Source organism: Caretta caretta, chromosome 14 (assembly GCF_965140235.1).
Source record: "Caretta caretta isolate rCarCar2 chromosome 14, rCarCar1.hap1, whole genome shotgun sequence".
NCBI classification, from domain to species: Eukaryota; Metazoa; Chordata; order Testudines; family Cheloniidae; genus Caretta; species Caretta caretta.
Genome location: NC_134219.1, coordinates 45,877,014 through 45,892,171, shown reverse-complemented (window position 1 = coordinate 45,892,171; position 15,158 = coordinate 45,877,014). Strand labels below are relative to the sequence as shown.

The 15,158-nt window shown below is 52.0% G+C and overlaps 1 long non-coding RNA gene and 1 pseudogene across 1 annotated transcript; one reads left to right on the top strand and one right to left on the bottom strand.

Moving 5' to 3' along the window:
- The first annotated feature begins 640 nt into the window (after positions 1-640).
- LOC142069135 (uncharacterized) lies at positions 641-5,688 on the top strand. The gene is made up of 2 exons (XR_012664975.1): positions 641-857; positions 5,503-5,688. It is a non-coding gene; the product is annotated as an uncharacterized LOC142069135 (long non-coding RNA).
- Positions 5,689-6,903: 1,215 nt separating this feature from the next.
- On the bottom strand, positions 6,904-14,794 carry LOC125628913 (C-type lectin domain family 2 member D-like; annotated as a pseudogene).
- Positions 14,795-15,158: the final 364 nt, after the last annotated feature.

The following is a 15,158-nucleotide window of genomic DNA, read 5'->3' as shown; positions in this document are numbered from 1 at the left end:
CTCGTTCACCTGCACATCCACCAATGTGATATATGCCATCATGTGCCAGGAATGCCCCCTGCCATGTACATTGGCCAAACCGGACAGTCTCTACGTAAAAGAATAAATGGACACAAATCAGATGTCAAGAATTATAACGTTCATAAACCAGTTGGAGAACACTTCAATCTCTCTGGTCACTCGATCTCTGACCTAAAAGTTGCTATATTACAACAAAAAGACTTCAAAAACCAGTCTGTGCCCGGGGCAGAGAGGCCCTTCTTTGCCCCTTCTCCCCCCGTCCCACCAGTCTCTGCCCCTGCTCGCCCAAGGATTGCAGTGGCTCTCAACTTTTCCATACGACTGTACCCCTTTCAGGAGTCTGATTTCCAGACCCCAAGTTACACCTCACTTAAAAACCATTCGCTTCCAAAGCCGGACATAAAAATACAAAAGTGTCACAAGCCACTATTACTGACGTCACTGTCAGGAATGTTGGTTTGCACTGAGGTCACCAGTGCTTTCAGGCAGCCCCTTGTAAAACTAGGCCAATAGCGAGACGCGCAGAGGCGGACGAGGGTTTCCTGGGGCCCTGGGCCAGAGCAAGTGGCCCCTCCTCCCGCTCCGGGGCTCCCGCCCCTTGTCCAATCAGAAGCAATATGCTAATAAGGCGTATGATCTCCCCCGCGCTGTGTCGTTTCATTCTCCTCGCGGCTGGCTTTTTCCGCTCGCTTTGCCTTGCAGGAGCCATGGGGGAAGACATGATGTGTGTGAAGGGGGGAGTTGGGGCTCCCCACTCAGCTAATGCACAGAGCGGGGGAGACGGAGCAGGGACCTGCCTTGCAAAGGCTGCTGCAGCCATGGAGTCCCTGGAGGAGGTAAGCTGTGATCTTCCTCCAGAGCAGTGCCCTGGGAACCTGACTCCCACCCCGGCTCTGCAATGGAGGGACTGGGGTTAGGGTGGAGACGGGGGGTTATTCTGAAGATCCCAGTGTCATCGCAGCCCTGTGATTATTTTTACAGCCCCCACAGGCAGGCCGCAGGGCCTCACAGTGTCTGTGAATGACGTACGATGTGTACGGCAGCCGCTGTTGAATTGTGTGTCCATTCTTCGGCCACAAATTGAGATGGAATATTTTCTTTTCCCCCAAAGTGAGGCGTTGGGTTAAGGGGAGACTGGGGGGCGGGGGGGTTTCCAGGAAATGAACAGTAGCTTTTAGACGTACCAGAAAACCCAGTAAAAAACCCAGAATTGCTCCCCAGTCGGCAAGACGTCCTGCCTTTCAGAAAGGGCTCCTGTTCTCTGGCAAATCCTCCCTTCGGGGGACAAATCAACCCCGTGTGCAGACGCCACTTATCCCTTCCTGAGGAGCCTGGCCCAGAGCGCGGCGCGCATCGCTTGGCCTCCTGCCCCGGCCCCTCCAACCTCTGGGGTCCCATGCTCGTGGCTGGGGGGGGGGGTGTTACGGCATCTGGGGGGGGGCAGGCTCCTGGGGGACAGGGCAGCCGGGGTCTTTGCAGGAGCCTTCGCGAGAGAAGCTCACACCTGAGCAACCTGACCGCTGCGCTCGCCCCTCGGGGGCTGCGAGCAGGAGCCGCGAACAGGCCGCGTGGCGGGGAGCTCTCCGGGTGAAGGGCAGACAGTGTCTGACCCTGCCTTGGCCTGGCTGGGGCGGGCGGGCTCGCTCTGCTCGTAACTCCAGCGGAGAACAATGTTCCGACGCCAGGGTGATGTTTAAGTTGGGGGGGGGCGGGGGGAGAGACACCTTTAAATCTGCTTGAATGCTCTGGGTGCCCTTGTGATGCGCTGTCACCCCCAGCGACCCTGTCTTCTTTCACTTCATCTCTCCCAGGTGGTGGGTGCAAGACCCAGGCTGTGGCTGCCTTTGTCTGTACCCCGATGGCCGGGCTCCTCTCCCTCCTCGGGGGCAGGGGTGTTGTGGCCGGGCTGGTCCCAGAATGTGAGAGAGGCAAGGCGGGGAGCTGATAGCTTTTCTTGGACCAACTTCTGGTGGTGAAAGGTACAAACTCTGGAGCACCACAGAGCTCTTCTTCGGGTTTCCTCTGATGTCCTCCCCCAGCCCTGAAGACGAGCTCTGTGGAGCTCCCAGTTTGTATCTTCCACCACTGGAAGTTAGTCCAGGAACAGAAATTACCCAGCTGGTCTCTCTCTTGCCTTGTTGGCGTCCTCCTCTTTCTCGCCACCCGTTTCACATCAGATGTTCAGGCTGGGAGCTCTTTGTGGCAGAGATTGTCTTACTCTCTGTGCGCAGCATCCCCAGACCAACCCCTAACCCGATCCAGGACAGGAACCTCTCAGCTCTACCCTATTTCTTTCCACTGCAGTCCTGCCTCAGGGATGGAGGCCCCATTGTGCCAGATGCCATAAAAAACACATCACAAAAAGACAATCCTTTCCCCAGGGAGTGTGCAGGCGAAGCACAATAAGTAATTCTCAGCCGCTTGTGCAGAGGAGCAGCAGTGACCTCTAGTGGGAAGAGGAATTCCCATTGCTGGAGCACAGACAATCATAACAATAGTGTAATAAAGAATACAACTGCTGGAGAGCTTGGATCCCAAAGGGCTTTACCAACCATGCCGTACTTATGGGAATCCTTTCCCCCCACTACTGACATGCAGCCACCTCTGGGGTGAAACTCCACAACTGTTCAGCAGCACACAACACGGGCAGACGATGTCTTAGGGGAATGGTTGAAGCAGAATCCACTCACCTATTGGAAAAAGAAAAGGAGTACTTGTGGCACCTTAGAGACTGTAGCTCACGAAAGCTCATGCTCAAATAAATTGGTTAGTCTCTAAGGTGCCACAAGTACTCCTTTTCTTTTTGCGAATACAGACTAACACGGCTGTTACTCTGAAACCTGTCACCTATTGGAATTTCACAGGGCTTTTGAGGGAGGCAAATTGTATTCCCCCGAACTGTCATTTGAACTGACTCAGGTCTCCCCCGTTAAAGAAGAGCCATAAGATTTGTAACGACCATAATGGGACCTTGCTTTTAACTCCCAGCTGAATCCTGACACCAGCAGAGGTGCAGCGCCCCCAGCGGCCAGGTTGAGTCTCTGGGTTCAGTTCTGCCTTAGTCGGGGGTGTCATCCGTCTTATTTGTTTCAACATTGAGTTTCCCTTGACGTTTCCCATTGGGAAACAGCCTGGGTCTGTCTCTGTTCAGCTTTTATAAGCTCACTCGGGCAAACCTCAAGGAATTACATTTGAATGCACCAAGCCAGAGATTCCTCCCAGCCAGTGATTCCTACATCGAGCCCAGAACTTGTGACAGAGTTAGAGCAGATCATTCGTAAGAGAGCAACTCCGTGTAAAGACTTGGAGTGAATTCTCTCCTCTCTGGCCTCCCAGCACCTTGCTTTCCTGACCTACGGCGTGCCCGGCTGTTTGAGTGCTGACCCTGAGAAAAGCCCTCACTCGTACATTGAGCCTGAAGGCTTTTTACTAGGGCTGGCAAGCGATTAAAAAAAATAATCACGCTTAATCGCACTGTTAAACCATAAGAGACTATTATTTAGTTAAATATTTTTGGATGTTTTCTACATTTTCAAATATATTGATTTCAATTAGAACAGAATACAAAGAGTATGGTGCTCACTTTATATTTTTGGTCACAAATATTTGCACTCTAAAAATCAAAAGAAAAAGAATATTTCAATTCACCTAATACAAGTACTGGAGTGCAATCTCTTTATCATGAAAGTTGAACTTACAAATGTAGCATTATGTATAAAAAATAACAGCATTCAAAAATAAAACAATGTAAAACTTTCAAGCCTACAAGTCCACTCAGTCCTACTTCAGCCAATTGCTGAGACAAACAAGTTTGGTTACAATTTGCAGGAGATAATGTTGCCCACTTCTTATTTACAATATGACCTGAAAGTGGGAACAGACGTTCGCATGGCACTGCACAGGATATTTATGTGCCAGATGTGCTAAAGATTCATATGTCCCTCCATGCTTAAACCACCATTCCAGAGGCCATGCGTCCATGCTGATGATGGGTTCTGCTCGATAACGATCCATGGCAGAGCGGACCGAGGCATGTTCATTTTCATCATCTGAGTCAGATGCCACCAGCAAAGGGTTGATTTTCTTTTTTGGTGGTTTGGGTTCTGTAGTTTCCGTATCAGAGTGTTGCTCTTTTAAGGCATCTGACAGCATGCTCCACGCTCCGTCCCGATCAGATTTTGGAAGGTACTTCAGATTCTTAAACCTTGGGTTGAGTGCTGAATCTATCCTTAGAAATCTCACACTGGTGCCTTCTTTGCATTTTGTCAAATCTGCTGTGAAAGTGTTCTTAAAATGAACATGTGTTGTGTCATCATCCGAGACTGCTATAGCATGAAATATAGGGCAGAATGTGGGTAAAACAGAACAGGAGACATACAATTCTACGCCAAGGAGTTGAATCACAAATTTAATTAACGCATTTATTTTTTTTAACAAGCATTATCAGCATGGAAGCATGTCCTCTGGAATGGTGGCCGAAGCATGAAGGGGCAGATGAATGTTGAGCATATCTGGCACATAAATACCTTGCAATGCCGGCTACAAAAGTGCCATGCAAATGCCTGTTCTCACTTTCAGGTGACATTGTAAAAAAGAAGGGGGCAGCAGTATCTCCTGTCAATGTAAACAGAACTTGTTTGTCTTAGCAATTGGCTGAACAAGAAGTAGGACTGAGTGGACTTGTAGGCTCTAAAGTTTTACATTGTTTCATTTTTGAGTGCAGTTATGTAAGAAAAAAATCCACATCTGTAAGTTACACTTCACAATAAAGAGATTGCACTACAGGACTTGTATGAGGTGAATTGAAAAATACTATTTCTTTTATCATTTTTACAGTGCTAATATTTGTAATCAAAAATAATCATGTAAAGTGAGCACTGTGCCCTTTGTATTCTGTATTGTAATAGCAATCAATATATTTGCAAATGTAGAAAAACATCCAAAAATATTTAATCAATTTCAATTGGTATTCTATTGTTTAACAGTGTGATTAATCATGATTAATTTTTTTAATCACAGTTAATTTTTTCAGTTAATCACGTGAGTTAACGGCGATTAATTGACAGCCCTGCTTTTTACACAACTGTAGGGGAAACGTCAGCAATGTCTAGAACTAGAGCTGATACAGTGTAAGCCTAGTTCATGAAAAATGTGAAAAGAAATGACAGTTTGATGTCCTTTGAAGGAAGTAGAAAAGTGAAAGTCCTCCCCCACTTTTCAAATGGAGGGAAATGTTAAGAGTAAATGTTTCTTTCCCCTCCAAAACTGAATGAAATCCTCCCTCCCACCCTCAAAGCCAGTATTTCCATTTTAAGTCCATTCCCCCCATCAAAAAATGAAAAATGGCAATCAAAATAAAACCTTTCATTTGGGTCAAAATGGCATTTTCCATTAAAAAACAACTTTGAACAAGAGTTTTCATCCAGCTGTAGTTTGAAGGTTCAGAATTAATGACACCTCGGTTCCCATCTCTCCCTCCAGAGGGATCCGGGTGCAAACTCTGCCCCAGGGACTGGCTGCTGCACGGGGACAAGTGCTACTGGCTGTCTAAGGAGTGTAAAGACTGGACTGGGAGCCGTGACGACTGCTCGGGGAAGAGCTCTCGCATGCTCGTGATCCAGAACCGGGAGGAGATGGTAACAGAAAATACAGGCTCATCCAACTCCAGCTGGAGAAAGACGTGTGTCACTAGTTACAAACCCAGTGTAGCCTGACTCTACCACCCCACTCCACACTGGGGTGTTTTTTCCCCTTCTGGGGTTCTGGCTTATTAACATACAGTTCAGAACAAGAACCCCACAGCTTTCCCACCCCGGACTGCCCAGCTGGCTCCTGCAGGCGTTTCACTCCCAGGCCCTCTGTCTGAGAGCTCAGCAGAGCTCTTCTGCATAGAGCTACTCACACAAACCTCCTACCTCATCAAATCTCTCCCTGCCCAGACTGGCTGCCCTTGTAGCCCCACAAGGCCTGGCTCCTGGTCACCTGATCCCATCACCTTTGCCTCTGAGTCCAGGGGCACCTAGTCACAGGTGAGGCTCAACCCAGGACTCCCTTAAAGGGCCAGCTCACCCTGTGCCACCAAGGACTGGTGCTGATGTTACCATGTCTGCATAGAGAGAGCCACGTTTACCTGCACTGGGACCCTGCCCGCCCAGGGGAGAGGGTGAACTAATTCAGGGGCTGGTGGGGTCTCCTGCTGGCATTATGGGCAGAGCTACTGAAGGAGAGAGCAGGCACTTCATGGGATCACTAAGGGAATTCTAGCATGTTACAGGATACTCATCCCCACCCCCTCTGCTTTGCACATCACAGGATTTCATGCAAGATGTTGTACAAGATGCAAACGACATCTGGATTGGCCTTAAAGTGACACCCCCAGGGCGGAAATGGACCTGGGTGGACGGTTCCCCATTAGATCCAGTTCGGTGAGTGCTGCCTGACGTTTATTCTTTGAGATGTTTGAGGAAAGCTCCCATTGTATAACTTGCTAACGTTGAATCTCCAACGTCTGTTTAAGGCCTGGTCTGCACTGAAAAGTCTTACCAGCGTAACTACGTTGGTTCAGGGTATTTTTCCTAACAGAGGTGCGCCAGCAAAGGCCCTTGTGTAGCTGCCGTTCTACCAATATCTGTGTGTGTATAGCCGTGTCGCTGAGGGGGATCAGGGGAGCTGGCATAACCGAGAGTGGGAGAAGCAGTTGCGTATGGATATAACTTTTCTTATCCTTAGGGGACCCAGCTATTTTCCTCTTTCCAGTGTGAAAACTGAGCATTTATTCCTGTTGTTTCCTCTCTTTTAACCAGTTACTGAACCATGAGAGGTTTCAGAGTAGCAGCTGTGTTAGTCTGTATGCGCAAAAAGAACAGGAGGACTTATGGCACCTTAGAGACGAACCAATTTATTTGAGCATAAGCTTTCGTGAGCTACAGCTCACTTCATCGGATGCATACTGTGGAAAATACAGAAGATGTTTATATACATACAAACCATGAAAAAATGGGTGTTTACCACTACAAAAGGTTCTCTCCTCCCACCCCACTCTCCTGCTGGTAATAGCTTATCTAAAGTGATCACTCTCCTTACAATGTGTATGATAATCAAAGTGGGCCATTTCCAGCTCAAAGCCAGGTTTTCTCCCACCCCCCGCCTTTTTTTTTTCCCCACACACACAAACCCACTCTCCTGTGCTTCTGTGGGGGAATGTCAGGGCAGCGAAAGCTGAGGCTGGTGCCTTGGCTCAGTTAGGCAGAGCTCCTGGTCCAGCTGAGGGAGGTTGGAAAGGCTGGATTTGAGCCGTTCCACTGGCGGAAAAAGAGACGGCACGGGTGGGGGGACCAGATGTGCAAATAGCATCTCTGGTTTTCACCTGAGTCCACAGTGCTCTGCCCAGTGATGCGCAGAGCATTCCCCGATATTCCGGAATTGCTCAGATGTGATGGTCACAAGAAATCACAGTCAGCTTTTCCAGGGCTAGATTCTAGAATACTCTTGTTACCAGCCCCCTTCCACGGCAGCCTCCTGTGCCTGTGTAAATGCATCGGGTTTGGTGCAGATCCAGGGTCTCTCACTGGTGCATCGCAAGCTGCTGACCGCACTCAGACCGTTTAGATACGCGCAGTCTCCTCCTTCTCCTATCGGAAACCTGCAAGACAGAAGCCAGGGAGCTGGTGTCAGGTAGGAGTTGGACATTTCCCATCAGTCACAGGCAGGGAGAGACGCTCTCGCACAGTGCAGGGAGCTGCTGCATTCATGACTCCCCTTCCTGCACCTGCCACGGGCCCCAGCTAGAAAGGGGGCAGTGGGGCAGCAATGCCAGGAAAGGTTCGAAGATCAATTGACCTCCATGGAGCATTTATGCCGGGTGGGTATTAACCCAGTTCCTACCCCCCCACCCCACAAACACACACCCAGCTGGGTCTGGATGGGCCCCTGCAGGCCCAACCCACCCAAACGGCCCCGGGCGCAGGTTCCAGGTGACTCTCAGCGTGGCGAGGAGCAGCAGTAACGCCGCACAGAAGAGCTGGGTCCAGGGCTCCCTGGACAGTTTCCATCAGCTCTCAGGCCAGAGGCCTGTCAGGACAGGCTGTATTGCAGGGGGCGGCTGGGGTGAAATGCCAGCAGCGCAAACCCAGCCGCCATGGGGTGACCCCAGCCACTCACACAGAGCTTCCTGTGAGAGCTGGAGGCCAGCGCTTCCCACCTGGGAACAGGGTGGGATCCAGGCCCACAGGCAAATCCTCCCCCATGGTCCCATCCTGGCTACTCACAGTAGGCATGTGCTGGGCTGGGAGGAGGCCCAGCACTACTCTTTGGGCAGGCCGGGATCTCCCTGCCCTCAGGCCACCAGCCTCTGGCTCGGGGTGAGGTCTGTCCCAGAGAAGGGAGAACCCAGCTCACAGCCACCTGAGCAGATGGTTGTGGGTGGCTCCCCCACCAGCATCACCCCAGAAGAGCTCTGAGGGGATGGCAATGATGCACCCAGAGCCTTCTGCTAGGGTGGGCGCCCGCAGGGTGGCAGATTTCAGGGTTAACACCCCACTGAGATGCCTGTTTACCCAGTTTGGGTAAATTGGCATCACATTAGCTATCCTCCAGTCATCGGGTACAGAAGCTGATTGAAATGGTAGGTTACAGACTACAGTTAGTAGTCCTGCCATTTCACATTTGAGTTCCTGGTCCTGGTGACTTGTTACTGTTTAGTATCTCAATTTGTTCCAAAACCTCCTCTAATGACACCTCAATCTGGGACAGTTCCTCAGATTTGTCACCTAAAAAGGATGGCTCAGGTTTGGGAATCTCCCTCATATGCTCGGCCACGAAGACTGCTGCAAAGAATTCATTTAGTTTCTCTGCAATGGCATGGTGCCAGCTGCCGTGTAGACAGACCCCAAACAGGCCTGCTAACAGATGGGCTCATGATGCAATCACAGAGACAGACTGCTGCCGACATCAGGGCATCCTTGCTGGAATATGTGAAAATATCTGACCTGGATCAAACAACAGGTCATCAACTGACTTGTTTTCTAAGCCTCTTCTGGGCACATTTTCCAGCTTCCCATCAATCGCAAAGGGCTTTTTTAAAAATGCCATTCAGCTGTAAGTACCTAAGACTGGGCACATGGGTCAGACCAATGGTCCATCTAGCCCAGTGTCCTGTCCTCCAATACTGGCCAGCAGTAGGTGCTTCCGAGGGAATGAACAGAACAGGGTCAGTATCGAGTGATCCATCCCATTCACACCCAGCTTCTGGCAGTCAGATGTTTATGGACACTCAGAGCATGGGGCTGCATCCCTGGTCGAGCTATCCTCGGGGAACTTATCTACTTCTTGTTTGAACAGAGTTATACTCTTGGCCTTCACAACATCCCCTGGCAACAAGCTCCACAGGTTGACTGTGTGTTGTGTGAAGAAATACTTCCTTTGGTTTGTGTCAGACCTGCTGCCTATTCATTTAATTGTGACAGGTTTCAGAGTAGCACCCCTGTTAGTCTGTATTCGCAAAGAGAAAAGGAGGACTTGTGGCACCTTAGAGACTAACCAATTTAGTTGAGCATAAGCTTTCGTGAGCTACAGCTCACTTCATCGGATGCATTCAGTGCAAAATAACAGTGAGTAAATTTATATATACACAGAACATGAAAAAATGGGTGTTTAAAACTATTTCCCCTTGTTTATTTCTCCCCCCCCCCCCCCCCCCCCCCCGCTCCCCCACTGTTCCTCAGACGCTCATGTTAACTCCTGGAAATGTACTGGAAATGGCCCACCTTGATTATCACTTCAAAAGGTTTTCTCTCTCTCCCCCCACCCCACTCCCCTGCTGGTAATAGCTCATCTTAAGTGATCACTCTCCTTACAGTATGTATGTTGAACACCCATTTTTTCACGTCCTGTGCGTATATAAATCTCCTCACTGTATTTTCACTGAATGCATCCGATGAAGTGAGCTGTAGCTCACGAAAGCTCATGCTCAACTAAATTGGTTAGTCTCTAAGGTGCCACAAGTCCTCCTTTTCTTTTTTCATTTAATTGTGTGACTGCCAGTTCTTGCATTATGTGAAGGAGTAAATAACACTTCCCTCTTCACTTTCTCGACCCCACTCATGATTTTATAGACCTCTTATATCCCCCCCTTAGTCGTCTCCCCTCATATGGAAGCTGTTCCACATATCTAATCATTTTCGTTGCCTGCCTCTGTACCATTTCCAATTCTAATAGATCCTTTTTGAGATGGGGCAACCAGATCTGCACACAGTGTTCCAGGTGTGGGGGTACCATGGATTTATACAGTGGCATGATGATATTTTATGCCTTTTTCTCTATCCCTTTCCTAACGTTTTTTAAAGGATGCTCGTTTTTTGCCTCTAGCCACCTGGCATTCCCCCCCCCCCCCACAAGGATGTTAAATTTAATTACATTATGGTCACTATTACCGAGCAGTTCAGCTACATTCCCCTCTTGGACCGGACCCTGTGCTCCGCTTAGGCCTAAATCAAGAATTGCCCCTTCCTTGTGGGTGCCAGGATTAGCTGCTCCAACAAGCCGTCACTGATGGTGTCTAAAAATCACTTCTCTGCATCCCATCCAGAGGGGACATGTTCCCAGACAATATGGGGATAGTTGAAAACCCCCATTGTTATTCAGTTTTCTACTTTTGTAGCCTCTCTAATCTCTGTAAATTTCACAGTCACCATCCTGGTCAGTAGTATACTCCTGCTGCTAGATTCTTATTCTTCAAGCATGGAATTTCTATTCTGAGACATGCTAGCATACAGTTGGATTCGTTTAAGATTTTTACTCTAATTTCCTCTATGCTTTCCTGGACATATAGTGCCACTCTCCCGCCAGCGTGACCTACTCTGCCGTTCTTTCAGTGCTGATGGTCCAGGGTCAAACCCTGCTATCGGCTCAGCTGGGGTTTGGTTATTTGATCACACCCAGATCCCACTGAAATCCCTCTTGGGATGTCGTCTGGGCCATCTCTACTGTACCCCAGTTCTCATGGCAGCCCCAGGCACTCAGCATTTGTGACTATCAGGCATCTTTAACGCACATGGCCCCACTAAAGCCAGACAGATCTGAAAGCTTTGGCCAGTCTCCCAGCAGACAACCCTTGCTTCTACCCATCACTAATACACAGAGTACATAGCACTGACTGGTGAGTCGGTTGAACTCGGTATCTCAGACACCAGGGACCCAAAGCCCAGGCAATTCACAGAGGACTTACAGGTTGTTGAATTTGGAGCCATCGGCCCATTTCCAGAGCTGCCCAGGGTCCCTCCGGAGGCCAATCCAGTGGTCAAATTTGCCTTTATAGCGTAGCAGGAAAGCCTAAAAACAGCAGAGGGAGAGGTGGGGTCAGAGCACAGGCTCTGTGCACCAGAGAATCACAGGGATACACTGAAGGGCTCTGTTTTCCTGGAACAGCTGGGGATTTTCGCCTCCCTCTTGCCCAGCTCTGGGTAATTCAGTATTAACTTTCCCATCCCAAACCCAGCTCCCCCTCACACCAATCTGCCCTGGGCTGGAGCAGCTCTTGGGTGCTGCCGGGTCTAAGCTGCCCCCGAAACTCTCCATAGAAGGCCACATTCTGTGTCAAAGCCTCGCCTTACAGAACAGCCGAGCTCCCCTCCCCATCACAGGGGAAGGGGAAGGAAAGAGCCCAGCTGAGCTCAATAAGGGATGCTGGGAAGGGCCAGGGATGAGAGTAGAGCCACCAAATCCTCAGCCAGAAGGGGACAGGGCTAAGAAGAGCCCCCCCATCCTCATCTGGCTGCCCAAGAGCACTGGCTCTTCAAGTCAGTCTGGGATCTCAGTACCCCTTTGGCCCCATGCCACCCAGAAGACACTCAAGCCAGCCTAGCCCTCGAGAGGGGCGGTCTCCTTTTGAGAGGGCTGACAGTGAGTGATCCCTGCAGTCAGACAGGGACATTAGAGGTGCCCCGGGCCAGCCAGCCAGGCCTGGCATTCAGCAACTGGAAGCTCATTTACTCAGAGCTGCTCCTCGAGCCCAGGTTCTCCTGCAGCAGCTGCTGAGCCAAGACCAGAAGGTTGCAATTGGAGCATCTCTCACCATTTCCTGCTCACTGTTGATCTCAGCCAGGGAGGCACTGAGCACAGAGCAGTAGGTCAGGCTGTAGGTCCAGCTCCTTTTGGCCTCAGAGAAATAGTAGCATTTCCCTCGGTATCCGATCCAGCCGTCTGGTCACGCGGGGCCAGCAAGGAGGCCCAGATCAGCTGACGGAAGCTTAGGTCTCCACACTGAGAATGAGACAGGGACACGTGGTGTGAGCGAGACCCGCCAACGAGGAGAACCTGGGGAGATCAGCCCCTGCGCCCCAGGCTTCTGAGACACCTCGAACCAGGGTGGGTACTGAAAGGCCGTGAGGGAGCCAGGAGGACGCTGGGAATCCAGCCCCAGAGGGGGGTTATCTGACTCTGGTCTCCCTCTCTTGGGTTCACATTCAACAGGGATGCAGCTGATAAACCGCTCATGCCATGAAGCCCAGGACAGAGAGCTGGGCCCAAGCTCAGTGTTACAACACGGGGTGGGCAGAGAGCTGCAGAGGGAGGGGACAGTTACCAGGGGGCCAGCAGGGGGGCAATAATTAATGGGTAGGAGATTAACTTCAACATGATTTGCCAGGTCTAGTACCCCAAGGAGTTCTGCTAGCCTGGACTGCTGCCCCCTCCCCCTGCTCTGCGCTTTGCTTCCCTGGAGAGGCAGGTTGAGATGAAGATGGGAACAAACTCCCTTCCCTTCAGGAGACCGAACGCCCGCTGCCCGGCCTGTCCAGCGCAGCCAGCCAGGTTCACGGTCACCACAAACAGCTGCCATCTGCGCTCGCACACGCTGTCTGTGCAGGCGGGGACGTCAACAGCGCGACGAGACCCTGCCCTGCCGAGGTCACCAGTGGGTGGGTTTCACACTGCGTTAACGGGGCTGTCGGTACTGCATTCCACGGCTCCTTTCAGTGACACGCCAGCACCTGCCCAGCACTGGGCACGACCCGGCGATGCAGGAAGGCCAGGCTGGCACCTCAGGGCGACACGCTGCAGGCAGAGGGCCCAGCTCATTGCTGCCCTGCACCGTCAGTCACCCCCACTCTGCACGGGTATCAGTGACCGTGCCTGGGGCCCGGCAACAGTGACTTGGACCCAGAGTGCTCAGAGATGGGCTGGGGGGAGCTAATTTCAGTCCCAACACAGAGAGTGCCCAGGTGCAGGGGTCTGGGAGGGAGCAGGAGGGGGGTCTTGGAGGAACATCCCCCAGGAATCCTCTGTCCCAGGGGCACAAGCCAGACAGGCCAGGAGGAGAGACTGACTGTGGTGGCTCCAGGGGGAATGGGATGTGCAGAGAGGGGGAAGGGAAGGGTGAGAACTCACCTGCCAGGACAGTAAGAGTGATGATGAGACTTAAGGACACAACTGCGAGGGCGACTGCGAGCACAATTGTACCTTTCTTGTAGTTACATTTCCTGCAGTTGCGACGAGGGTCTGAAACAGAAAGACCCGTCAGGCAGGGCCGCGAGGACACGTCTCCCCGACAGCACCAGGGCTGGAGCTGCCTTAGAACAGTGGTTCTCACCCACCGGTTCGTGTACCCCTGGGGGTAAGCAGAGGTCTTCCACGGGGCACATCAACTCATCGAGAGATTTGCCTCGTGTTACGACAGGCTACATAAAAAGCACTAAGTCAGTACAAGCTAAAATTTCCTACAGACAATGACTCGTTTATACTGCTCGATAGACTATACACGGAAAGGTACAGCGTTGATAGTCCAATCGATCTATTTCATAATTAAATACGCAACAATCAGAGAGAGTCAGCAATTTTTCAGGAATAGTGGCTGTGAAACTTTTGTATTTTTATGTCCGATTTTGGAAGCAAGCTGTTTTTAAGTGAGATGAAACTTAGGAGAGTGCAAGACAAATCAGCCTCCTGACAGGGCGACAGTCCTCTGGAAAGGCTGAGAACCACTGGACTCGAACATGCACCGTTCTGCCGATTGGTCCTTCCGTCAGACGCTCTGGGAGAGGAGCCCGGAGGGTCAGGCCGGCTGGGGCTGGCAGAACAGCCCCTCCTTCCCCCTCAGCCCAGTGCCCTCCCCTGGGCACTCCCAGCCAGGCTGCCAGGAGGCCTGGTGAGCTCAGGGGCGCAGAGATAAGGACCCGCATGTCCTGGTGGCAGTTGCTCAAACTGTCCCCCCACCATCCCCACCCCCATTCTGCCCCCTGCCGAGCGCTGGCTGGGCCCACGCTGCCGAGTGCCCCTGTCCCCACACACTGGGGTCTCACACTGGCCATACGCAGCAGAAGGGGCGAGAACCAACCAGGCAGAGATGGGCCAGGGCTGTCACAGGGGGTCTGACACACGGCCCCACGGCCACCGCTGTGTGCGCCAGACAGCATCTGTGAGCCAGGGATCGGTGCCCTGAGAGCCCCTGGGGGTGATCCAGTCCCTGCTGCCCACAGACAGGGGGTGTTGCTGGGCACTGGCTGCTGCCACTGAGAGCCTGGCCCCATGTGGGGCAGCCTCAGGGTCTCTCTCCAGCCTGTTCCCAGGCAGCGACGCCCCATTACCTGGCTCCCCTCCAGTCTCCAGGTGTCCCTTGCCCTCAACAGGCCACTCCTGCAGCGGCTCTTCGCTCCCAGCAGGTCCAGCTGCTGGTCCCATCGTCTCTCTCAGCGACGCTCGGGCTGCACACGCTGCTGGAGACGCTGGGCTGGGGTCGGCTCCTCTCTGTGACTGGGTCCGATTCAGCAGCAGCCGCCGAGCATATAGGAGAGGGGCGGTTCAGAACAACTTTGAAATCCCCCCCCCCCCCCCGCATAAAGCGTGTGTGAAAGGAAGGACTCCACCCTGACATCTGGAGCTTGTGGCTGCTGCAGTTTTAACTTCCGTTCACGCTCCTCTGTTGCCTCTGTCCCCTCTCCCTCTCCCCCTCTCCGGGCTTGGGGGGGCTCCATCCCCTTTCCCTCCCCCTCTCCGGGCTGGGTGAGGGCACCCTCTCCCTCCCACTCCCCCTCTCTGGGGTCAGGGGGGTCTCCGTCCCCTCTCGCTCCCCCTCCCCCTCTCCGGGCTGGGTGAGGGCACCCTCTCCCTCCCACTCCCCCTCTCTGGGGTCAGGGGGGTCTCCG